This window comes from Biomphalaria glabrata, chromosome 18 (genome assembly GCF_947242115.1).
Source record: "Biomphalaria glabrata chromosome 18, xgBioGlab47.1, whole genome shotgun sequence".
NCBI lineage: Eukaryota > Metazoa > Mollusca > Gastropoda > Planorbidae > Biomphalaria > Biomphalaria glabrata.
Genome location: NC_074728.1, coordinates 24,183 through 49,872, shown reverse-complemented (window position 1 = coordinate 49,872; position 25,690 = coordinate 24,183). Strand labels below are relative to the sequence as shown.

At 29.6% G+C, this 25,690-nt stretch overlaps 1 long non-coding RNA gene across 3 annotated transcripts in view; it reads left to right on the top strand.

Annotated features, from left to right (window-relative positions):
- The window catches only part of LOC129923959 (uncharacterized), a 40,917-nt gene that overhangs the window by 8,425 nt on the left and 6,802 nt on the right, over positions 1–25,690 (top strand). For 2 of the 3 annotated variants that reach the window (XR_008775927.1, XR_008775929.1), the window contains exon 1: positions 23,296–24,488. The exons of the other annotated variant lie outside the window; for it this stretch is intronic. This is a non-coding gene — a long non-coding RNA (uncharacterized LOC129923959). Of the gene's footprint in view, positions 1–23,295; positions 24,489–25,690 lie in introns of those variants that run through there. 3 annotated transcript variants of the gene reach the window in all.

Here is a 25,690-nt window from a genome sequence, read left to right as displayed (position 1 = left end):
TAATGACTTAGTGTCAATGATTACATTGAGAATGGTAATGTTTTAGTGTCAATAATTAGATTGAGAATGGTAATGACTTAGTGTCAATGATTACATTGACAATGGTAATGTCTAAGTGACAATGATTACATTAAAAATGTTAAGTCAATGATTAGATTAAGAATGGTATTGACTTAGTGTCAATGATTACATTGAGAATGGTAATGTTTTAGTGTCAATAATTAGATTGAGAATGGTAATGACTTAGTGTCAATGATTACATTGACAATGGTAATGTCTAAGTGACAATGATTACATTAAAAATGTTAAGTCAATGATTAGATTAAGAATGGTATTGACTTAGTGTCAATGATTACATTGAGAATGGTAATGTTTTAGTGTCAATAATTAGATTGAGAATGGTAATGACTTAGTGTCAATGATTACATTGACAATGGTAATGTCTAAGTGACAATGATTACATTAAAAATGTTATGTCAATGATTAGATTAAGAATGGTAATGACTTAGTGTCAATGATTACATTGAGAATGGTAATGTCATTTTGTCAGTGATTACATTGAGAATGGTAATGTCTTAGTGTCAATGATTAGATTAAGAATGGTAATGTTTTAGTGTCAATGATTACATTGAGAATGGTAATGCTTTAGTGTCAATGATTACATTGAAAATGGTAATGTCTAAGTGTCAATAATTACATTGAGAATGTTATGTCAATGATTAGATTAAGAATGGTAATGACTTAGTGTCAATGATTAGATTGAGAATGGTAATGTTTTAGTGTCAATGATTACATTGAGAATGTTAATGTCTTATTGTCAATGATTACATTGAGAATGCTATGTCAATGATTACTTTGAGAATGGTAATGTGTTAGTGTCAATGATCAGATTGAGAATGGTAATGTCTTAGTGTCAATGATTAGATTGAGAATGGTAATGTTTTAGTCTCAATGATTACATTGAGAATGTTAATGTCTTATTGTCAATGATTACATTGAGAATGCTATGTCAATGATTACTTTGAGAATGGTAATGTCTTAGTGTCAATGATTACATTAAGAATGTTAAGTCAATGATTAGATTAAGAATGGTAATGACTTAGTGTCAATGATTAGATTAAGAATGGTAAAGTTTTAGTGTCAATGATGACTTTGAAAATGGTAATGTGTTAGTGTCAATGATTACATTGAGAAAGGTAATGTCTTAGTGTCAATGATTAGATTGAGAATTATAATGTGTTAGTGTCAATGAAAAGATTATGAATGGTAAAGTTTTAGTGTCAATGATGACTTTGAAAATGGTAATGTGTTAGTGTCAATGATTACATTGAGAATGGTAATGTCTTAGTGTCAATGATTAGATTCAGAATGGTAATGTCTTAGTGTCAATTTTTAGATAGAGAATTATAATGTGTTAGTGTCAATGATTAGATTAAGAATGGTAAAGTTTTAGTGTCAATGATGACTTTGAAAATGGTAATGTGTTAGTGTCAATGATTACATTGAGAATGGTAATGTCTTAGTTTCAATGATTAGATTGAGAATGAAAATGTCTTAGTGTCAATGATTAGATTGAGAATGGTAATGTGTTTGTGTCAATCATTAGATTAAGAATAGTATTGTCTTAGTGTCAATGATTAGATTGAGAATGGTAATTTCTTATTGTCAATTATTTCATTGACACTGGTAATGTCTTAGTATCAATGATTACATTAAGAATGGTAATGTCTAAGTGTCAATGGTTATGTTGAAAATGTTATGTCAATGATTAGATTAAGAATGTTAATGTTTTATTGTCAATAATTACATTGAGAATGGTAATGTCTTATTGTCAATGATTACATTGAGAATAGTAATGTCTTAGTGCCAATGATGACAGTGAGAATGGTAATGTCTTAGTGTCAATGATTAGATTAAGAATGGTAATGACCTAGTGTCAATGATTAGATTGAGAATGGTAATGACTTAGTGTCAATGATTACATTTAAAATAGTAATGTCATAGTGCTAATGATGACAGTGAGAATGGTAATGTCTTAGTGTCAATGATGACTTTGAGAATAGTAATGTGTTAGTGTCAATTATTACATTGAGAATGCTATGTCAATGATTGCTTTGAGAATGGTAATGTCTTAGTGTCAATGATTAGATTGAGAATGGTAATGTCTTAGTGTCAATGATTAGATTAAGAATGGTAATGACCTAGTGTCAATGATTAGATTGAGAATGGTAATGTCTTAGTGTCAATGATTACATTAAGAATGTTAAGTCAATGATTAGATTAAGAATGGTAATGAATTAGTGTCAATGATTACATTGATAATGGCAATGTTTTAGTGTCAATGATGAGATTTAGAATGGTAATGTTTTAGTGTTAATAATTAGATTGAGAATGGTAATGACTTAGTGTCAATTATTACATTGACAATGGTAATGTCTAAGTGACAATGATTACATTAAGAATGTTATGTCAATGATTAGATTAAGAATGGTAATGACTTAGTGTCAATGATTACATTGAGAATGGTAATGTCATTTTGTCAGTGATTACATTGAGAATGGTAATGTCTAAGTGTCAATGATTAGATTAAGAATGGTAATGTTTTAGTGTCAATGATTACATTGAGAATGTTAATGTCTTATTGTCAATGATAACATTAAGAATTCTATGTCAATGATTACTTTGAGAATGGTAATGTGTTAGTGTCAATGATTAGATTGAGAATTATAATGTGTTAGTGTCAATGAAAAGATTATGAATGGTAAAGTTTTAGTGTCAATGATGACTTTGAAAATGGTAATGTGTTAGTGTCAATGATTACATTGAGAATGGTAATGTCTTAGTGTCAATGATTAGATTCAGAATGGTAATGTCTTAGTGTCAATTTTTAGATAGAGAATTATAATGTGTTAGTGTCAATGATTAGATTAAGAATGGTAAAGTTTTAGTGTCAATGATGACTTTGAAAATGGTAATGTGTTAGTGTCAATGATTACATTGAGAATGGTAATGTCTTAGTTTCAATGATTAGATTGAGAATGAAAATGTCTTAGTGTCAATGATTACATTGAGAATGGTAATGTGTTTGTGTCAATCATTAGATTGAGAATAGTATTGTCTTAGTGTCAATGATTAGATTGAGAATTGTAATTTCTTATTGTCAATTATTTCATTGACACTGGTAATGTCTTAGTATCAATGATTATATTAAGAATGGTAATGTCTTAGTGTCAATGATAACAGTGAGAATGGTAATGTCTTATAGTCAATGTTTACATTGGGAATGGTAATGTCATAGTGCCAATAATGACAGTAAGAATGGTAATGTCTTAGTGTCAATGATTAGATTGAGAATGGTAATGTCTTTGTGTCAATGATTAGATTAAGAATGGTAATGTTTTAGTGTCAATGATTACATTGAGAATAGTAATAATTTAGTGTCAATGATTATATTGAGAATGGTAATGTGTTAAATTCAATGATAAGATTGAAAATGGTAATGACTTAGTGTCTATGATTAGATTTAGTATGGTAATGTTTTAGTGTCAATGATGAGATTGAGAATGGTAATGTTTTAGTGTCAATAATTAGATTGAGAATGATAATGACTTAGTGTCAATTATTACATTGACAATGGTAATGTCTAAGTGACAATGATTACATTAAGAATAGTATGTCAATGATTAGATTAAGAATGGTAATGACTAAGTGTCAATGATTACATTGAGAATGGTAATGTTTTAGTGTCAATGATTACATTGAGAATGGTAATGTCTTATTGTCAATGAATACATTAAGAATGCTATGTCAATGATTACTTTGAGAATGGTAAAGTGTTAGTGTCAATGATTACATTGAGAATGGTAATGTCTTAGTGTCAATGATTAGATTGAGAATTTTAATGTGTTAGTGTCAATGAAAAGATTATGAATGGTAATGTGTTTGTGTCAATAATAAGATTGAGAATGGTATTGTGTTAGTGTAAATGATTAGACTGAGAATGGTAATGTGTTAGTGTCAATGATTAGATTGAGAATGGTAATGTCTTAGTGTCAATGATTAGATTGAGAATTATAATGTGTTAGTGTCAATGAAAAGATTATGAATGGTAAAGTTTCAGTGTCAATGATTACATTGAGAATGGTAATGTCTTAGTGTCAATAATTAGATTGAGAATGGTAATGTCTTAGTGTCAATGATTAGATAGAGAATGGTAATGTGTTAGTGTCAATGATTAGATTAAGAATGGTAAAGTTTTAGTGTCAATGATGACTTTGAAAATGGTAATGTGTTAGTGTCAATGATTACATTGAGAATGGTAATGTCTTAACGTCAATGATTAGATTGAGAATTATAATGTGTTAGTGTCAATGAAAAGATTATGAATGGTAAAGTTTTAGTGTCAATGATGACTTTGAAAATGGTAATGTGTTAGTGTCAATGATTACATTGAGAATGGTAATGTCTTAGTGTCAATTATTAGATTGAGAATGGTAATGTCTTAGTGTCAATGTTTAGATAGAGAATGGTAATGTCTTAGTGTCAATGTTTAGATAGAGAATTATAATGTGTTAGTGTCAATGATTAGATTAAGAATGGTAAAGTTTTAGTGTCAATGATGACTTTGAAAATGGTAATGTGTTAGTGTCAATGATTAAATTGAGAATGGTAATGTCTTAGTGTCAATGATTAGATTAAGAATGGTAATGTTTTAGTGTCAATGATTACATTGAGAATGGTAATGCTTTAGTTTCAATGATTACATTGAAAATGGTAATGTCTAAGTGTCAATGATTACATTGAGAATGTTATGTCAATGATTAGATTAAGAATGGTAATGACTTAGTGTCAATGATTAGATTGAGAATGGTAATGTTTTAGTGTCAATGATTACATTGAGAATGTTAATGTCTTATTGTCAATGATTACATTGAGAATGCTATGTCAATGATTACTTTGAGAATGGTAATGTGTTAGTGTCAATGATCAGAGTGAGAATGGTAATGTCTTAGTGTCAATGATTAGATTGAGAATGGTAATGTTTTAGTCTCAATGATTACATTGAGAATGTTAATGTCTTATTGTCAATGATTACATTGAGAATGCTATGTCAATGATTACTTTGAGAATGGTAATGTCTTAGTGTCAATGATTACATTAAGAATGTTAAGTCAATGATTAGATTAAGAATGGTAATGACTTAGTGTCAATGATTAGATTAAGAATGGTAAAGTTTTAGTGTCAATGATGACTTTGAAAATGGTAATGTGTTAGTGTCAATGATTACATTGAGAAAGGTAATGTCTTAGTGTCAATGATTAGATTGAGAATTATAATGTGTTAGTGTCAATGAAAAGATTATGAATGGTAAAGTTTTAGTGTCAATGATGACTTTGAAAATGGTAATGTGTTAGTGTCAATGATTACATTGAGAATGGTAATGTCTTAGTGTCAATGATTAGATTCAGAATGGTAATGTCTTAGTGTCAATTTTTAGATAGTGAATTATAATGTGTTAGTGTCAATGATTAGATTAAGAATGGTAAAGTTTTAGTGTCAATGATGACTTTGAAAATTGTAATGTGTTAGTGTCAATGATTACATTGAGAATGGTAATGTCTTAGTTTCAATGATTAGATTGAGAATGAAAATGTCTTAGTGTCAATGATTAGATTGAGAATGGTAATGTGTTTGTGTCAATCATTAGATTAAGAATAGTATTGTCTTAGTGTCAATGATTAGATTGAGAATGGTAATTTCTTATTGTCAATTATTTCATTGACACTGGTAATGTCTTAGTATCAATGATTACATTAAGAATGGTAATGTCTAAGTGTCAATGGTTATGTTGAAAATGTTATGTCAATGATTAGATTAAGAATGTTAATGTTTTATTGTCAATAATTACATTGAGAATGGTAATGTCTTATTGTCAATGATTACATTGAGAATAGTAATGTCTTAGTGCCAATGATGACAGTGAGAATGGTAATGTCTTAGTGTCAATGATTAGATTAAGAATGGTAATGACCTAGTGTCAATGATTAGATTGAGAATGGTAATGACTTAGTGTCAATGATTACATTTAAAATAGTAATGTCATAGTGCTAATGATGACAGTGAGAATGGTAATGTCTTAGTGTCAATGATTAGATTGAGAATGGTAATGTCTTAGTGTCAATGATGACTTTGAGAATAGTAATGTGTTAGTGTCAATTATTACATTGAGAATGCTATGTCAATGATTGCTTTGAGAATGGTAATGTCTTAGTGTCAATGATTAGATTGAGAATGGTAATGTCTTAGTGTCAATGATTAGATTAAGAATGGTAATGAATTAGTGTCAATGATTACATTGATAATGGTAATGTTTTAGTGTCAATGATGAGATTTAGAATGGTAATGTTTTAGTGTTAATAATTAGATTGAGAATGGTAATGACTTAGTGTCAATTATTACATTGACAATGGTAATGTCTAAGTGACAATGATTACATTAAGAATGTTATGTCAATGATTAGATTAAGAATGGTAATGACTTAGTGTCAATGATTACATTGAGAATGGTAATGTCATTTTGTCAGTGATTACATTGAGAATGGTAATGTCTAAGTGTCAATGATTAGATTAAGAATGGTAATGTTTTAAGGTCAATGATTACATTGAGAATGTTAATGTCTTATTGTCAATGATAACATTAAGAATTCTATGTCAATGATTACTTTGAGAATGGTAATGTGTTAGTGTCAATGATTAGATTGAGAATTATAATGTGTTAGTGTCAATGAAAAGATTATGAATGGTAAAGTTTTAGTGTCAATGATGACTTTGAAAATGGTAATGTGTTAGTGTCAATGATTACATTGAGAATGGTAATGTCTTAGTGTCAATGATTAGATTGAGAATGGTAATGTCTTAGTGTCAATGATTAGATAGAGAATGGTAATGTGTTAGTGTCAATGATTAGATTAAGAATGGTAAAGTTTTAGTGTCAATGATGACTTTGAAAATGGTAATGTGTTAGTGTCAATGATTACATTGAGAATGGTAATGTCTTAGTGTCAATGATTAGATTTAGAATTATAATGTGTTAGTGTCAATGAAAAGATTATGAATGGTAAAGTTTTAGTGTTAATGATGACTTTGAAAATGGTAATGTGTTAGTGTCAATGATTACATTGAGAATGGTAATGTCTTAGTGTCAATGACTAGATTGAGAATGAAAATGTCTTAGTGTCAATGATTACATTGAGAATGGTAATGTGTTTGTGTCAATCATTAGATTGAGAATAGTATTGTCTTAGTGTCAATGATTAGATTGAGAATTGTAATTTCTTATTGTCAATTATTTCATTGACACTGGTAATGTCTTAGTATCAATGATTATATTAAGAATGGTAATGTCTTAGTGTCAATGATAACAGTGAGAATGGTAATGTCTTATAGTCAATGTTTACATTGGGAATGGTAATGTCATAGTGCCAATAATGACAGTAAGAATGGTAATGTCTTAGTGTCAATGATTAGATTGAGAATGGTAATGTCTTTGTGTCAATGATTAGATTAAGAATGGTAATGTTTTAGTGTCAATGATTACATTGAGAATAGTAATAATTTAGTGTCAATGATTATATTGAGAATGGTAATGTGTTAAATTCAATGATAAGATTGAAAATGGTAATGACTTAGTGTCTATGATTAGATTTAGTATGGTAATGTTTTAGTGTCAATGATGAGATTGAGAATGGTAATGTTTTAGTGTCAATAATTAGATTGAGAATGATAATGACTTAGTGTCAATTATTACATTGACAATGGTAATGTCTAAGTGACAATGATTACATTAAGAATAGTATGTCAATGATTAGATTAAGAATGGTAATGACTAAGTGTCAATGATTACATTGAGAATGGTAATGTTTTAGTGTCAATGATTACATTGAGAATGGTAATGTCTTATTGTCAATGAATACATTAAGAATGCTATGTCAATGATTACTTTGAGAATGGTAAAGTGTTAGTGTCAATGATTACATTGAGAATGGTAATGTCTTAGTGTCAATGATTAGATTGAGAATTTTAATGTGTTAGTGTCAATGAAAAGATTATGAATGGTAATGTGTTTGTGTCAATAATAAGATTGAGAATGGTATTGTGTTAGTGTAAATGATTAGACTGAGAATGGTAATGTGTTAGTGTCAATGATTAGATTGAGAATGGTAATGTCTTAGTGTCAATGATTAGATTGAGAATTATAATGTGTTAGTGTCAATGAAAAGATTATGAATGGTAAAGTTTCAGTGTCAATGATTACATTGAGAATGGTAATGTCTTAGTGTCAATAATTAGATTGAGAATGGTAATGTCTTAGTGTCAATGATTAGATAGAGAATGGTAATGTGTTAGTGTCAATGATTAGATTAAGAATGGTAAAGTTTTAGTGTCAATGATGACTTTGAAAATGGTAATGTGTTAGTGTCAATGATTACATTGAGAATGGTAATGTCTTAACGTCAATGATTAGATTGAGAATTATAATGTGTTAGTGTCAATGAAAAGATTATGAATGGTAAAGTTTTAGTGTCAATGATGACTTTGAAAATGGTAATGTGTTAGTGTCAATGATTACATTGAGAATGGTAATGTCTTAGTGTCAATTATTAGATTGAGAATGGTAATGTCTTAGTGTCAATGTTTAGATAGAGAATGGTAATGTCTTAGTGTCAATGTTTAGATAGAGAATTATAATGTGTTAGTGTCAATGATTAGATTAAGAATGGTAAAGTTTTAGTGTCAATGATGACTTTGAAAATGGTAATGTGTTAGTGTCAATGATTAAATTGAGAATGGTAATGTCTTAGTGTCTATGATTAGATTGAGAATGAAAATGTCTTAGTGTCAATGATTAGATTGAGAATGGTAATGTGTTTGTGTCAATCATTAGATTGAGAATAGTATTGTCTTAGTGTCAATGATTAGATTGAGAATTGTCTTTTCTTATTGTCAATTATTTCATTGAAACTGGTAATGTCTTAGTATCAATGATTATATTAAGAATGGTAATGTCTTAAGGTCAATGATAACAGTGAGAATGGTAATGTCTTCTAGTCAATGTTTACATTGGGAATGGTAATGTCATAGTGCCAATAATGACAGTAAGAATGGTAATGTCTTAGTGTCAATGATTAGATTGAGAATGGTAATGTCTTTGTGTCAATGATTAGATTAAGAATGGTAATGTTTTAGTGTCAATGATTACATTGAGAATAGTAATAATTTAGTGTCAATGATTATGTTGAGAATGGTAATGTGTTAAATTCAATAATAAGATTGAAAATGGTAATGACTTAGTGTCTCTGATTAGATTTAGAACGGTAATGTTTTAGTGTCAATGATGAGATTGAGAATGGTAATGTTTTAGTGTCAATAATTAGATTGAGAATGGTAATGACTTAGTGTCAATTATTACATTGACAATGGTAATGTCTAAGTGACAATGATTACATTAAGAATAATATGTCAATGATTAGATTAAGAATGGTAATGACTAAGTGTCAATGATTACATTGAGAATGGTAATGTTTTAGTGTCAATGATTACATTGAGAATGGTAATGTCTTATTGTCAATGAATACATTAAGAATGCTATGTCAATGATTACTTTGAGAATGGTAATGTGTTAGTGTCAATGATTAGATTGAGAATGGTAATGTCTTAGTGTCAATGATTAGATTGAGAATTATAATGTGTTAGTGTCAATGAAAAGATTATGAATGGTAAAGTTTCAGTGTCAATGATTACATTGAGAATGGTAATGTCTTAGTGTCAATGATTAGATTGAGAATGGTAATGTCTTAGTGTCAATGATTAGATAGAGAATGGTAATGTGTTAGTGTCAATGATTAGATTAAGAATGGTAAAGTTTTAGTGTCAATGATGACTTTGAAAATGGTAATGTGTTAGTGTCAATGATTACATTGAGAATGGTAATGTCTTAGTGTCAATGATTAGATTAAGAATTATAATGTGTTAGTGTCAATGAAAAGATTATGAATGGTAAAGTTTTAGTGTCAATGATGACTTTGAAAATGGTAATGTGTTAGTGTCAATGAAAAGATTATGAATGGTAAAGTTTTAGTGTCAATCATTAGATTGAGAATAGTATTGTCTTAGTGTCAATGATTAGATTGAGAATTGTAATTTCTTATTGTCAATTATTTCATTGACACTGGTAATGTCTTAGTATCAATGATTATATTAAGAATGGTAATGTCTTAGTGTCAATGATAACAGTGAGAATGGTAATGTCTTATAGTCAATGTTTACATTGGGAATGGTGATGTCATAGTGCCAATAATGACAGTAAGAATGGTAATGTCTTAGTGTCAATGATTAGATTGAGAATGGTAATGTCTTTGTGTCAATGATTAGATTAAGAATGGTAATGTTTTAGTGTCAATGATTACATTGAGAATAGTAATAATTTAGTGTCAATGATTATATTGAGAATGGTAATGTGTTAAATTCAATGATAAGATTGAAAATGGTAATGACTTAGTGTCTATGATTAGATTTAGTATGGTAATGTTTTAGTGTCAATGATGAGATTGAGAATGGTAATGTTTTAGTGTCAATAATTAGATTGAGAATGGTAATGACTTAGTGTCAATTATTACATTGACAATGGTAATGTCTAAGTGACAATGATTACATTAAGAATAGTATGTCAATGATTAGATTAAGAATGGTAATGACTAAGTGTCAATGATTACATTCATAATGGTAATTTTTTAGTGTCAATGATTACATTGAGAATGGTAATGTCTTATTGTCAATGAATACATTAAGAATGCTATGTCAATGATTACTTTGAGAATGGTAAAGTGTTAGTGTCAATGATTACATTGAAAATGGTAATGTCTTAGTGTCAATGATTAGATTGAGAATTTTAATGTGTTAGTGTCAATGAAAAGATTATGAATGGTAATGTGTTTGTGTCAATAATAAGATTGAGAATGGTATTGTGTTAGTGTAAATGATTAGACTGAGAATGGTAATGTGTTAGTGTCAATGATTAGATTGAGAATGGTAATGTCTTAGTGTCAATGATTAGATTGAGAATTATAATGTGTTAGTGTCAATGAAAAGATTATGAATGGTAAAGTTTCAGTGTCAATGATTACATTGAGAATGGTAATGTCTTAGTGTCAATAATTAGATTGAGAATGGTAATGTCTTAGTGTCAATGATTAGATAGAGAATGGTAATGTGTTAGTGTCAATGATTACATTGAGAATGGTAATGTCTTAGTGTCAATGATTAGATTGAGAATTATAATGTGTTAGTGTCAATGAAAAGATTATGAATGGTAAAGTTTTAGTGTCAATGATGACTTTGAAAATGGTAATGTGTTAGTGTCAATGATTACATTGAGAATGGTAATGTCTTAGTGTCAATGATTAGATTGAGAATGGTAATGTCTTAGTGTCAATGTTTAGATAGAGAATGGTAATGTCTTAGTGTCAATGTTTAGATAGAGAATTATAATGTGTTAGTGTCAATGATTAGATTAAGAATGGTAAAGTTTTAGTGTCAATGATGACTTTGAAAATGGTAATGTGTTAGTGTCAATGATTACATTGAGAATGGTAATGTCTTAGTGTCAATGATTAGATTGAGAATGAAAATGTCTTAGTGTCAATGATTAGATTGAGAATGGTAATGTGTTTGTAACAATCATTAGATTGAGAATAGTATTGTCTTAGTGTCAATGATTAGATTGAGAATTGTCTTTTCTTATTGTCAATTATTTCAATGACACTGGTAATGTCTTAGTATCAATGATTATATTAAGAATGGTAATGTCTTAAGGTCAATGATAACAGTGAGAATGGTAATGTCTTCTAGTCAATGTTTACATTGGGAATGGTAATGTCATAGTGCCAATAATGACAGTAAGAATGGTAATGTCTTAGTGTCAATGATTAGATTGAGAATGGTAATGTCTTTGTGTCAATGATTACATTGAGAATAGTAATAATTTAGTGTAAATGATTATGTTGAGAATGGTAATGTGTTAAATTCAATGATAAGATTGAAAATGGTAATGACTTAGTGTCTATGATTAGATTTAGAACGGTAATGTTTTAGTGTCAATGATGAGATTGAGAATGGTAATGTTTTAGTGTCAATAATTAGATTGAGAATGGTAATGACTTAGTGTCAATTATTACATTGACAATGGTAATGTCTAAGTGACAATGATTACATTAAGAATAATATGTCAATGATTAGATTAAGAATGGTAATGACTAAGTGTCAATGATTACATTGAGAATGGTAATGTTTTAGTGTCAATGATTACATTGAGAATGGTAATGTCTTATTGTCAATGAATACATTAAGAATGCTATGTCAATGATTACTTTGAGAATGGTAATGTGTTAGTGTCAATGATTAGATTGAGAATGGTAATGTCTTAGTGTCAATGATTATATTGAGAATTATAATGTGTTAGTGTCAATGAAAAGATTATGAATGGTAAAGTTTCAGTGTCAATGATTACATTGAGAATGGTAATGTCTTAGTGTCAATGATTAGATTGAGAATGGTAATGTCATTTTGTCAGTGATTACATTGAGAATGGTAATGTGTTAGTGTCAATGATTAGATTAAGAATGGTAAAGTTTTAGTGTCAATGATGACTTTGAAAATGGTAATGTGTTAGTGTCAATGATTACAATGAGAATTGTAATGTCTTAGTGTCAATGATTAGATTGAGAATGGTAATGTCTTAGTGTCAAAGATTACATTGAGAATGGTAATGTCTTATTGTCAATGAATACATTAAGAATGCTATGTCAATGATTACTTTAAGAATGGTAAAGTGTTAGTGTCAATGATTACATTGAGAATGGTAATGTCTAAGTGTCAATGATTAGATTGAGAATTTTAATGTGTTAGTGTCAATGAAAAGATTATGAATGGTAATGTGTTTGTGTCAATAATAAGATTGAGAATGGTATTGTGTTAGTGTAAATGATTAGACTGAGAATGGTAATGTGTTAGTGTCAATGATTAGATTGAGAATGGTAATGTCTTAGTGTCAATGATTAGATTGAGAATTATAATGTGTTAGTGTCAATGAAAAGATTATGAATGGTAAAGTTTCAGTGTCAATGATTACATTGAGAATGGTAATGTCTTAGTGTCAATGATTAGATTGAGAATGGTAATGTCTTAGTGTCAATGATTAGATAGAGAATGGTAATGTGTTAGTGTCAATGATTAGATTAAGAATGGTAAAGTTTTAGTGTCAATGATGACTTTGAAAATGGTAATGTGTTAGTGTCAATAATTACATTGAGAATGGTAATGTCTTAGTGTCAATGATTAGATTGAGAATTATAATTTGTTAGTGTCAATGAAAAGATTATGAATGGTAAAGTTTTAGTGTCAATGTTGACTTTGAAAATGGTAATGTGTTAGTGTCAATGATTACATTGAGAATGGTAATGTCTTAGTGTCAATGATTATATTGAGAATGGTAATGTCTTAGTGTCAAAGATTAGATATAGAATGGTAATTTCTTAGTGTCAATGATTAGATTGAGAATGGTAATTACTTAGTGTCAATGATTACATTGAGAATGGTAATGTATTATTGTAAATGATAAGATTGAAAATAATAATATCTTAGTGTCAATGATTAGATTGAGAATGGTAATGTTTTAGTGTCAATGATGAGATTAAGAATGGTAATATTTAAGTGTCAATGATGACTTTAGAATGGTAATGTCTTAGTGTCAACAATTACATTAATAATGTTATATCAATGATTAGATTAAGAATGGTAATTTATTATTGTCAATGATTAGATTGAGAATGGTAATGACTTAGCGTCAATGATTAGATTGAGAATGGTAATGTCTTAGTGTCATGATTTGATTAAGAATGGTAATGACTTAGTGTCAATGATTAGATTAAGAATGTTAATGTCTAAGTGTCAATGATTACATTGAGAATGTTATGTCAATGATTAGATTAAGAATGGTAAGGACTTAGTGTCAATAATTACATTGAGAACGGTAAGATCTTATTGTTTATGATTACATTTAGAATGGTAATGTCTTAGTGTCAAAGATTAGATTAAGGATTGTAATGTTTTAGTGTTAATGATTACATTGAGAATAATAATGTCTTAGTGTCAATGATAACATTAAGAATGGTAATGTTTTAGTGTCAATGATTACATTGAGAATGGTAATGTGTTAGTGTCAATGATTAGACAGAGAATGGTAATGTGTTAGTGTCAATGATTAGAATGAGAATAGTAATGACTTAGTGTCAATGAAAACATTGAAAATGATAATGTGTTAGTGTCAATGATTAGATTGAGAATGGTAATGTTTTAGTGTCAATAATTACATTGAGAATGGTAATGTCTTATTTTCAATGATTACATTAAGATCGCTATGTCAATGATTACTTTGAGAATGGTAATGTGTTAGTATCAATGATTACATTGAGAATGGTAATGTGTTAGTGTCAATGATTACATTGAGAATAGTAATAATTTAGTGTCAATGATTATATTAAGAATGGTAATGTGTTAAATTCAATGATAAGATTGAAAATGGTAATGACTTAGTGTCTATGATTAGATTTAGAACGGTAATGTTTTAGTGTCAATGATGAGATTGAGAATGGTAATGTTTTAGTGTCAATAATAAGATTGAGAATGGTAATGTCTTATTGTCAATGAATACATTAAAAATGCTATGTCAATGATTACTTTGAGAATGGTAAAGTGTTAGTGTCAATGATTACATTGAGAATGGTAATGTCTTAGTGTCAATGATTAGATTGAGAATTTTAATGTGTTTGTGTCAATAATAAGATTGAGAATGGTATTGTGTTAGTGTAAATGATTAGACTAAGAATGGTAATGTGTTAGTGTCAATGATTAGATTGAGAATGGTAATGTCTTAGTGTCAATGATTAGATTGAGAATTATAATGTGTTAGTGTCAATGAAAAGATTATGAATGGTAAAGTTTTAGTGTCAATGATGACTTTGAAAATGGTAAGGTGTTAGTGTCAATGATTACATTGAGAATGGTAATGTCTTAGTGTCAATGATTAGATTGAGAATGGTAATGTCTTAGTGTCAATGATTAGATAGAGAATGGTAATGTGTTAGTGTCAATGATTAGATTAAGAATGGTAAAGTTTTAGTGTCAATGATGACTTTGAAAATGGTAATGTGTTAGTGTCAATGATTACATTGAGAATGGTAATGTCTTAGTGTCAATGATTATATTGAGAATGGTAATGTCTTAGTGTCAAAGATTAGATATAGAATGGTAATTTCTTAGTGTCAATGATTAGATTGAGAATGGTAATTACTTAGTGTCAATGATTACATTGAGAATGGTAATGTATTATTGTAAATGATAAGATTGAAAATAATAATATCTTAGTGTCAATGATTAGATTGAGAATGGTAATGTTTTAGTGTCAATGATGAGATTAAGAATGGTAATATTTAAGTGTCAATGATGACTTTAGAATGGTAATGTCTTAGTGTCAACAATTACATTAATAATGTTATATCAATGATTAGATTAAGAATGGTAATTTATTATTGTCAATGATTAGATTGAGAATGGTAATGACTTAGCGTCAATGATTAGATTGAGAATGGTAATGTCTTAGTGTCATGATTTGATTAAGAATGGTAATGACTTAGTGTCAATGATTAGATTAAGAATGTTAATGTCTAAGTGTCAATGATTACATTGAGAATGTTATGTCAATGATTAGATTAAGAATGGTAAGGACTTAGTGTCAATAATTACATTGAGAACGGTAAGATCTTATTGTCTATGATTACATTTAGAATGGTAATGTCTTAGTGTCAAAGATTAGATTAAGGATTGTAATGTTTTAGTGTTAATGATTACATTGAGAATAATAATGTCTTAGTGTCAATGATTACATTAAGAATGGTAATGTTTTAGTGTCAATGATTACATTGAGAATGGTAATGTGTTAGTGTCAATGATTAGACAGAGAATGGTAATGTGTTAGTGTCAATGATTAGAATGAGAATGGTAATGACTTAGTGTCAATGAAAACATTGAAAATGATAATGTGTTAGTGTCAATGATTAGATTGAGAATGGTAATGTTTTAGTGTCAATGATTACATTGAGAATGGTAATGTCTTATTTTCAATGATTACATTAAGATCGCTATGTCAATGATTACTTTGAGAATGGTAATGTGTTAGTATCAATGATTACATTGAGAATGGTAATGTGTTAGTGTCAATGATTACATTGAGAATAGTAATAATTTAGTGTCAATGATTATATTAAGAATGGTAATGTGTTAAATTCAATGATAAGATTGAAAATGGTAATGACTTAGTGTCTATGATTAGATTTAGAACGGTAATGTTTTAGTGTCAATGATGAGATTGAGAATGGTAATGTTTTAGTGTCAATAATAAGATTGAGAATGGTAATGTCTTATTGTCAATGAATACATTAAAAATGCTATGTCAATGATTACTTTGAGAATGGTAAAGTGTTAGTGTCAATGATTACATTGAGAATGGTAATGTCTTAGTGTCAATGATTAGATTGAGAATTTTAATGTGTTAGTGTCAATGAAAAGATTATGAATGGTAATGTGTTTGTGTCAATAATAAGATTGAGAATGGTATTGTGTTAGTGTAAATGATTAGACTAAGAATGGTAATGTGTTAGTGTCAATGATTAGATTGAGAATGGTAATGTCTTAGTGTCAATGATTAGATTGAGAATTATAATGTGTTAGTGTCAATGAAAAGATTATGAATGGTAAAGTTTTAGTGTCAATGATGACTTTGAAAATGGTAAGGTGTTAGTGTCAATGATTACATTGAGAATGGTAATGTCTTAGTGTCAATGATTAGATTGAGAATGGTAATGTCTTAGTGTCAATGATTAGATAGAGAATGGTAATGTGTTAGTGTCAATGATTAGATTAAGAATTGTAAAGTTTTAGTGTCAATGATGACTTTGAAAATGGTAATGTGTTAGTGTCAATGATTACATTGAGAATGGTAATGTCTTAGTGTCAATGATTAGATTGAGAATTTTAATGTGTTAGTGTCAATGAAAAGATTATGATTGGTAATGTGTTTGTGTCAATAATAAGATTGAGAATGGTATTGTGTTAGTGTAAATGATTAGACTGAGAATGGTAATTTTTTAGTGTCATTGATTACATTGAGAATCGTAATGTCTTATTGTCAATGAATACATTAAGAATGCTATGTCAATGATTATTTTGAGAATGGTAATGTGTTAGTGTCAATGATTACATTGAGAATGGTAATGTCTTAGTGTCAATGATTAGATTGAGAATTTTAATGTGTTAGTGTCAATGAAAAGATTATGAATGGTAATGTGTTTGTGACAATAATAAGATTGAGAATGGTATTGTGTTAGTGTAAATGATTAGACTGAGAATGGTAATGTGTTAGTGTCAATGAAAAGATTATGAATGGTAAAGTTTTAGTGTCAATGATGACTTTGAAAATGGTAATGTGTTAGTGTCAATGATTACATTGAGAATGGTCATGTCTTAGTGTCAATGATTAGATTGAGAATGGTAATGTCTTAGTGTTAATGTTTAGATAGAGAATGGTAATGTCTTAGTGTCAATGTTTAGATAGAGAATTATAATGTGTTAGTGTCAATGATTAGATTAAGAATGGTAAAGTTTTAGTGTCAATGATGACTTTAAAAATGGTAATGTGTTAGTGTCAATGATTACATTGAGAATGGTAATGTCTTAGTGTCAATGATTAGATTGAGAATGAAAATATCTTAGTGTCAATGATTAGATTGAGAATGGTAATGTGTTTGTGTCAATCATTAGATTGAGAATAGTATTGTCTTAGTGTCAATGATTAGATTGAGAATTGTAATTTCTTATTGTCAATTATTTCATTGACACTGGTAATGTCTTAGTATCAATGATTATATTAAGAATGGTAATGTCTTAGTGTCAATGATAACAGTGAGAATGGTAATGTCTTATAGTCAATGTTTACATTGGGAATGGTAATGTCATAGTGCCAATAATGACAGTAAGAATGGTAATGTCTTAGTGTCAATGATTAGATTGAGAATGGTAATGTCTTTGTGTCAATGATTAGACAGAGAATGGTAATGTGTTAGTGTCAATGATTAGAATGAGAATGGTAATGACGTAGTGTCAATGAAAACATTGAAAATGATAATGTGTTAGTGTCAATGATTAGGTTGAGAATGGTAATGTTTTAGTGTCAATGATTACATTGAGAATGGTAATGTCTTATTGTCAATGATTACATTAAGAATGCTATGTCAATGATTACTTTGAGAATGGTAATGTGTTAGTGTCAATGATTACATTGAGAATGGTAATGGTTTAGTGTCAATGATTACATTGAGAATGGTAATGTCTTATTGTCAATGATTAGATTGAGAATGGAAATGTCTTAGTGTCAATGATTAGATATAGAATGGTAATTTCTTAGTGTCAATGATTAGATTTAGAATGGTAATCACTTAGTGTCAATGATTACATTGAGAATGGTATTGTATTATTGTAAAGGATTAGATTGAAAATAATAATGACTTAGTGTCAATGATTAGATTGAGAATGGTAATGTTTTAGTGTCAATGATGAGATTGAGATTGGTAATGTTTAAGTGTCAATGATGACTTTAGAATGGTAATAGCTTAGTGTCAACAATTACATTAATAATGTTATGTTAATGATTAGATTAAGAATGGTAATTTATTTTTGTCAAAGATTAGATTGAGAATGGTAATGCCTTAGCGTCAATGATTAGATTGAGAATGGTAATGTCTTAGTGTCATGATTTGATTAAGAATGGTAATGACTTAGTGTCAATAATTAGATTAAGAATGTTAATGACTTAGTGTCAATGATTACATTGAGAATGATAATGTCTTAGTGTCAATGATTAGAATAAGAATGGTAATGTTTTAGTGTCAATGATTACATTAAGAATGTTAATGTCTAAGTGTCAATGATTACATTGAGAATGTTATGTCAAAGATTAGATTAAGAATGGTAATAACTTAGTGTCAATAATTACATTGAGAATGGTAATGTCTTATTGTCTATGATTACATTGAGAATGGTAATGTCTTAGTGTCAATGATTACATTAAGAATGGTAATGTTTTAGTGTCAATGATTACATTGAGAATGGTAATGTGTTAGTGTCAATGATTAGACGGAGAATGGTAATGTGTTAGTGTCAATGATTAGATTAAGAATGGTAATGACTTAGTGTCAATGAAAACATTGAAAATGGTAATGTGTTAGTGTCAATGATTAGATTGAGAATGGTAATGTTTTAGTGTCAATGATTACATTAAGAATGGTAATGTCTTAGTGTCAATGATTACATTGAGAATGTTATGTTACTGATTAGATTAAGAATGGTAATGACTTAGTGTCAATGATTAGATTGAGAATGGTAATGTGTTAGTGTCAATGATTACATTGAGAATGGTAATGTGTTAGTGTCAATGATTAGATGGAGAATGGTAATGTGTTAGTGTCAATGATTAGATTGAGAATGGCAACGACTTAGTGTCAATGAAAACATTGAAAATGGTAATGTGTTATTGTTAATGTTTAGATTGAAAATGGTAATGTTTTAGTGTCAATGATTAGATTGAGAATGGTAATGTCTTATTGTCAATGATTACATTAAGAATGCTATGTCAATGATTACTTTGAGAATGGTAATGTGTTAGTGTCAATGATTACATTGAGAATGGTAATGGTTTAGTGTCAATGATTACATTGAGAATGGTAATGTCTTATTGTCAATGATTAGATTGAGAATGGAAATGTCTTAGTGTCAATGATTAGATATAGAATGGTAATTTCTTAGTGTCAATGATTAGATTTAGAATGGTAATCACTTAGTGTCAATGATTACATTGAGAATGGTATTGTATTATTGTAAAGGATTAGATTGAAAATAATAATGACTTAGTGTCAATGATTAGATTGAGAATGGTAATGTTTTAGTGTCAATGATGAGATTGAGATTGGTAATGTTTAAGTGTCAATGATGACTTTAGAATGGTAATAGCTTAGTGTCAACAATTACATTAATAATGTTATGTTAATGATTAGATTAAGAATGGTAATTTATTTTTGTCAAAGATTAGATTGAGAATGGTAATGCCTTAGCGTCAATGATTAGATTGAGAATGGTAATGTCTTAGTGTCATGATTTGATTAAGAATGGTAATGACTTAGTGTCAATAATTAGATTAAGAATGTTAATGACTTAGTGTCAATGATTACATTGAGAATGATAATGTCTTAGTGTCAATGATTAGAATAAGAATGGTAATGTTTTAGTGTCAATGATTACATTAAGAATGTTAATGTCTAAGTGTCAATGATTACATTGAGAATGTTATGTCAAAGATTAGATTAAGAATGGTAATAACTTAGTGTCAATAATTACATTGAGAATGGTAATGTCTTATTGTCTATGATTACATTGAGAATGGTAATGTCTTAGTGTCAATGATTACATTAAGAATGGTAATGTTTTAGTGTCAATGATTACATTGAGAATGGTAATGTGTTAGTGTCAATGATTAGACGGAGAATGGTAATGTGTTAGTGTCAATGATTAGATTAAGAATGGTAATGACTTAGTGTCAATGAAAACATTGAAAATGGTAATGTGTTAGTGTCAATGATTAGATTGAGAATGGTAATGTTTTAGTGTCAATGATTACATTAAGAATGGTAATGTCTTAGTGTCAATGATTACATTGAGAATGTTATGTTACTGATTAGATTAAGAATGGTAATGACTTAGTGTCAATGATTAGATTGAGAATGGTAATGTGTTAGTGTCAATGATTACATTGAGAATGGTAATGTGTTAGTGTCAATGATTAGATGGAGAATGGTAATGTGTTAGTGTCAATGATTAGATTGAGAATGGCAACGACTTAGTGTCAATGAAAACATTGAAAATGGTAATGTGTTATTGTTAATGTTTAGATTGAAAATGGTAATGTTTTAGTGTCAATGATTAGATTGAGAATGGTAATGTCTTAGTGTCAATAATTAGATTTAGAATGGTAATGTCTAAGTGTCAACGTTTAGATTGAGAATTATAATGAGTTAGTTTTAATGATAAGATTATGAATGGTAATGTGTTTGTGTCAATGATAAGTTTGAGCATAGTAATGTGTTAGTGTCAATGATTACATTAGGAATGGTAATGTCTTATTGTCAATGATTAGATTGAGAATGGCATTCTCTTAGTGTCAATGATTAAATTGAGAATAGTAATGTCTTAGTGCCAATGATAACAGTGAGAATGGTAATGTCTTAGTGTCAATGATAACATTGAAAATGGTAATGTGTTAGTGTCAATGATTAGATTGAGAATGGTAATGTTTTAGTGTCAATGATGACTTTGAGAATGGTAATGTGTTAGTGTCAATGATTACATTGAGACTGGTAATGTCTTATTGTCAATGATTAGATTGAAAATAATAATGACTTAGTGTCAATGATGAGATTGACAATGGTAATGTTTAAGTGTCAATGATTAAATTGAGAATGGTAATGTCTTAGTGTCAACAATTACATTAATAATGTTATGTCAATGATTAGATTAAGAATGGTAATTAATTAGTGTCAATGATTAGATTGAGAATTGTAATGCCTTAGCGTCAATGATTAGATTGAGAATGGTAATGTCTTAGTTTCAATGATTACATTGAGAATAGTAATGTCTTAGTGCCAATGATAACAGTGAGAATGGTAATGTCTTAGTGTCAATGATAACATTGAAAATGGTAATGTGTTAGTGTCAATGATTAGATTGAGAATGGTAATGTTTTAGTGTCAAGATGAGATTGAGAATGGTAATGTTTAAGTGTCAATGATGATTTTAGAATGGTAATTTCTTAGTGTCAACAATTACATTAATAATGTTATGTCAATGATTAGATTAAGAATGGTAATTTATTAGTGTCAATGATTAGATTGAGAATGGTAATGCCTTAGCGTCAATGATTATATTGAGAATGGTAATTACTTAGTGTCAATGATTTGATTAAGAATGGTAATGACTTAGTGTCAATAATTAGATTAAGAATGTTAATGACTTAGTGTCAATGATTACATTGAGAATGATAATGTCTTAGTGTCAATGATTAGATTAGGAATGGTAATGTTTTAGTGTCAATGATTACATTGAGAATGATAATGTGTTAGTGTCAATGATTACATTGAGAATGTTATGTCAATGATTAGATTTAGAGTATAATGTCTTAGTGACAATGATAAGATTAAGAATGGTAATGACTTAGTGTCAATGATTACATTGAGAATGGTAATGTGTTAGTGTCAATGATAAGATTGAAAATGGTATTGTGTTAGTGTCAATGATTAGACTGAGAATGGTTATGTGTTAGTGTCAATGATTAGATGTAGAATGGTAATGTTTTAGTCTCAATGATGACTAAGTTTTGGAGGATGTCAGGAGGAGCATACCAGTTTACAATAACTTCTATTAGTGACCATAAAAAGAGCAATTAAAAAAGGATTATAAGTTAACCAATTACAATCTTAGAAGCCCAACTACTAAGTACTCTAAGTAGTAAACTCACTTTAATTTTTATAATAACACTTTGAAAAAGTTTTCTCTATTAAATCAATTATTTTATATGAGTCAAACAAACATGGTTAAAGGAGACGAATCACAATATAATCATCTGTAGTGTAAACAAAATGTTACTTCGTGACCAAAGATTTGATAAGTTGACTAAAAAAAAGCACAATGGCATTGTATTCACAAGAATTCATTCAATCTCGTTTTCACTATGCATGAAGATAAACATATTCCCCTTTTCTAAAGACTCAATATTCAAACTTTTGCACAATGTAATCTTATATGTACACGAAGATGGCTGTAAAGTCTTGAAAACAAACAAAAAATGAACTATATCTGGATCATTAAATTAGGTTTGGTCTAAGTCTACCTTGTTTCTCAATATCTCTATTATACACTGGTAATCTACGTATAAATCATTACGCTGCTTGGCTTTGTAGCACTGGCAAAGATATTTTTATATATATATATATATATATATATATATATATATATATATATATATATATATTGTAACGTTTCTCACTACCCAGGCACTCTGTAAACTGCACCACACGACACAACCAATTAAAAGAATGTGACAACTCAGGGCTAAAAAACAGTTTAATATCAAATACATCACAGCCAGACAGGGGACCAGACAAAAGTAGATTAACCGGTACCAGCATTTTAGTACATTTTAGTTTTGAAAATGATTTTAAGGTGGTAGAGGAGACAATTGCAAGCCCGCTAAAGCTTAAAATCCGTAAATGTTCACATTACCTAGCTAATCTTTGAATTGGGTTGGACATAAGTTGGTGCATAAGCAAACATTAGAGTTGCATTAGAGAATAATCCATTTGGTTTATTGGCTTGACCACATAACATACGTTGAAATCCTTGAGTTGTCACAGATAAACAGTATCCATGCCACAGCAGCAATAACGTGGGAGGGTCAACAAAAAATTACAAAGATACCCTTAAGAGTTCTCTCAAGGTGTGTGAGGGAAACGATCCTTTCTCATTGCCTGAGGCCGTGAGTGTCGTGTTTCATGATATAAGGCAAGGAGCTCGGTAATCAACAAAAAAACGTAGATCTAAGAATAAAAAAAACGGAAAGTGAGAAAAGAAGCAGGCATATCTGCAGCAAACCCAAGTTACCAATGCCGTCTATGAGGTCGGCTTTTTTAAAGTAAAAAATTGGACTCCATAGCCATCTTCAAATTCATAGAAAATGGGAAATAATCTCATCTTAAGTTACGAAGGAGGAGCTATATATTTAAGCTAGCTGATCTGCTCATTAACTGATTAGCTATCGGTTACGTTAATGTGCGAAATCGACATTTTGCCTCTAAATATAGGCATAATGTTCATATTAACGGTTTAAGTACTCTTAGGGTTAGGATAGGGTTGCAAGCTCCTGCAAATAACTATAAAATAATAATTCAATTTATTAAGCGCTGTTAACAAAGCACTATAAACTCTTGCAGAGCTGACTTTTTGTGTCAAAACGCAAGAGTTAAGTCGAAGATAACTACAACATTAAGTAGTACCTGGACAAGTGGATCCTGGTAGTTGGTGATAAATACAAAATGTGTACTCTTCTAATTCTGTTCTAATGTTGCTGCTCGGCGGTCTGGAAGTTCAACAAGAAAACAGCGCCCACTTTCTCTTTCTACTGCGCCAAATACCTATATTGTTCATACCTCACAACCAGCAAAGACATACCTGACTTACTAGGCGTCCCATTTTTACCACTGGAGCAATACACCACAGGTGCGTTATGTAAGTCAAACTCATACGATACGTCACACACGCACACCAATCACCGTTCACAAGAGTGGAGGGGAGTAATAGGGGGAGAAAATGAAAGAATGTCAAGAGGAGGGGAGGGAAGAGAAATTGGGGAAAGAAAACTAAGTCTTAATAGTAAAAAGGGAAGGGGGGGGGACAGAAGTTATCTAAGACGCCCAGGATGACATCACATCCAGACGATGGCTGCTAGCGGCTCCTGGATGTCCCTCTTTGCTTTAGCAGAGACAAGGGGAGGGAAGCGACCTCTGTGACCCGAGTTGAGTCTGTCTTGGTCCAATGAATGAAAAAGGGTTTGTGTTTAAAGGAGATGGACTGGGTGACAAAATCAGCTCTTCTATTAGCATATGTGATGTAATACTAAAATATGATTTTATTCTTTTTGACTCACAATCGACTGGTGTCTGGAAATTTAAGCTCCCAGTAATTTAGTCACCCGGAAATTTAGGAACCGGGAAATCGGGCACTTTTTGACAAGGCGGAAAATTAGGCACTCTTCAATAGAGACTTAATTTAGAAGAAAATTGATTTTTTAGCGCATTTTATTCCGAAAAGACCAACTGTAATATTGGTATTATAATCAGGACAATGTCTGTCTTTGACAAAACAGAGACTAAGCATACTGAAGTAAGCAACAGAACTATCAGGTTACATGAATGGTAATTAGATTACTGATGGTAATTAAATAAAAAAAATATCGATTAATAAAAAAAGCTTTTGCTATGATGAAAGAGCTATATTATAGTGAGCTTTTAGCCTAAGTCTTTCGCCCCAATCACTTTGTGCATAAGCATTTCCCTGTTAGCAAGCACTGATAGTCACGTCAAAGCATATCTTTATTGGCCTACAGCGACAAGAGTACCTGTTTGATTCCGCAACGCATCTGGCCCCTGTTACAGTAAGATTCACACCTGGAAGTCATCATTCTCTGGTCAATCTGTTGTTCACGCATCCAGCTCTACGCCCCCACCCCTCACCCTGCCCGCTCCCGCAGTTTCACCCCACCCCCTGACTCCCTCCCAGCCCGCTTCCGCAGTTTCATCCATTTCTTGAACCTGTCAGTCAGCTTCAGTGACCTTGGCTACCTAGTCACATTCCTTGTACCTCGTATATTTCTATTAAATAATAAATATTTATAAATAAAATTCTTTTCTATAAAAACCTAA